Source organism: Salmo salar, unplaced genomic scaffold (genome assembly GCF_965601325.2).
Source record: "Salmo salar unplaced genomic scaffold, fSalSal1 ptg000206l, whole genome shotgun sequence".
Classification (NCBI taxonomy): Eukaryota; Metazoa; Chordata; class Actinopteri; order Salmoniformes; family Salmonidae; genus Salmo; species Salmo salar.
The window spans coordinates 1,454,050-1,457,082 of NW_027675329.1; positions in this window are offsets into that span (position 1 = coordinate 1,454,050).

Below are 3,033 nucleotides of genomic sequence, written 5' to 3' on the forward strand. Positions count from 1 at the left end.
GATCTAGCCAGGTCATTACAGTATATACAGTATCTCTACCATATACAGACACCAACTAGTATCCCCTTTATGATCTAGCCAGGTCATTACAGTATATACAGTATCTCTACCATCTGCCAGACACCAACTAGTATCCCCTTTATGATCTAGCCAGGTCATTACAGTATATACAGTATCTCTACCATATACAGACACCAACTAGTATCCCCTTTATTATCTAGCCAGGCCATTACAGTATATACAGTATCTCTACCATATACAGACACCAACTAGTATCCCCTTTATGATCTAGCCAGGTCATTACAGTATATACAGTATCTCTACCATATACAGACACCAACTAGTATCCCCTTTATGATCTAGCCAGGTCATTACAGTATATACAGTATCTCTACCATATACAGACACCAACTAGTATCCCCTTTATGATCTAGCCTGGTCATTACAGTATATACAGTATCTCTACCATATACAGACACCAACTAGTATCCCCTTTATGATCTAGCCAGGTCATTACAGTATATACAGTATCTCTACCATATACAGACACCAACTAGTATCCCCTTTATGATCTAGCCAGGTCATTACAGTATATACAGTATCTCTACCATATACAGACACCAACTAGTATCCCCTTTATGTTCTAGCCAGGTCATTACAGTATATACAGTATCTCTACCATATACAGACACCAACTAGTATCCCCTTTATGATCTAGCCAGGTCATTACAGTATATACAGTATCTCTACCATATACAGACACCAACTAGTATCCCCTTTATGATCTAGCCAGGTCATTACAGTATATACAGTATCTCTACCATATACAGACACCAACTAGTATCCCCTTTATGATCTAGCCAGGTCATTACAGTATATACAGTATCTCTACCATCTGCCAGACACCAACTAGTATCCCCTTTATGATCTAGCCAGGTCATTACAGTATATACAGTATCTCTACCATCTGCCAGACACCAACTAGTATCCCCTTTATGATCTAGCCAGGTCATTACAGTATATACAGTATCTCTACCATATACAGACACCAACTAGTATCCCCTTTATGATCTAGCCAGGTCATTACAGTATATACAGTATCTCTACCATCTAGCCAGGTCATTACAGTATATACAGTATCTCTACCATATACAGACACCAACTAGTATTCCCTTTATGATCTAGCCAGGTCATTACAGTATATACAGTATCTCTACCATATACAGACACCAACTAGTATCCCCTTTATGATCTAGCCAGGTCATTACAGTATATACAGTATCTCTACCATATACAGACACCAACTAGTATCCCCTTTATGATCTAGCCAGGTCATTACAGTATATACAGTATCTCTACCATATACAGACACCAACTAGTATCCCCTTTATGATCTAGCCAGGTCATTACAGTATCTCTACCATATACAGACACCAACTAGTATCCCCTTTATGATCTAGCCTGGTCATTACAGTATATACAGTATCTCTACCATATACAGACACCAACTAGTATCCCCTTTATGATCTAGCCAGGTCATTACAGTATATACAGTATCTCTACCATATACAGACACCAACTAGTATCCCCTTTATGATCTAGCCAGGTCATTACAGTATATACAGTATCTCTACCATCTGCCAGACACCAACTAGTATCCCCTTTATGATCAAGCCAGGTCATTACAGTATATACAGTATCTCTACCATCTGCCAGACACCAACTAGTATCCCCTTTATGATCTAGCCAGGTCATTACAGTATATACAGTATCTCTACCATATACAGACACCAACTAGTATCCCCTTTATGATCTAGCCAGGTCATTACAGTATATACAGTATCTCTACCATCTGCCAGACACCAACTAGTATCCCCTTTATGATCTAGCCAGGTCATTACAGTATATACAGTATCTCTACCATATACAGACACCAACTAGTATCCCCTTTATGATCTAGCCAGGTCATTACAGTATATACAGTATCTCTACCATATACAGACACCAACTAGTATCCCCTTTATGATATAGCCAGGTCATTACAGTATATACAGTATCTCTACCATATACAGACACCAACTAGTATCCCCTTTATGATCTAGCCAGGTCATTACAGTATATACAGTATCTCTACCATAAACAGACACCAACTAGTATCCCTTTTATGATCTAGCCAGGCCATTACAGTATATACAGTATCTCTACCATCTGCCAGACACCAACTAGTATCCCCTTTATGATCTAGCCAGGTCATTACAGTATATACAGTATCTCTACCATATACAGACACCAACTAGTATCCCCTTTATGATCTAGCCAGGTCATTACAGTATATACAGTATCTCTACCATATACAGACACCAACTAGTATCCCCTTTATGATCTAGCCAGGTCATTACAGTATATACAGTATCTCTACCATATACAGACACCAACTAGTATCCCCTTTATGATCTAGCCAGGTCATTACAGTATATACAGTATCTCTACCATCTGCCAGACACCAACTAGTATCCCCTTTATGATCTAGCCAGGCCATTACAGTATATACAGTATCTCTACCATCTGCCAGACACCAACTAGTATCCCCTTTATGATCTAGCCAGGTCATTACAGTATATACAGTATCTCTACCATATACAGACACCAACTAGTATCCCCTTTATGATCTAGCCAGGTCATTACAGTATATACAGTATCTCTACCATATACAGACACCAACTAGTATCCCCTTTATGATCTAGCCAGGTCATTACAGTATATACAGTATCTCTACCATATACAGACACCAACTAGTATCCCCTTTATGATCTAGCCAGGTCATTACAGTATATACAGTATCTCTACCATATACAGACACCAACTAGTATCCCCTTTATGATCTAGCCAGGTCATTACAGTATATACAGTATCTCTACCATATACAGACACCAACTAGTATCCCCTTTATGATCTAGCCTGGTCATTACAGTATATACAGTATCTCTACCATATACAGACACCAACTAGTATCCCCTTTATGATCTAGCCAGG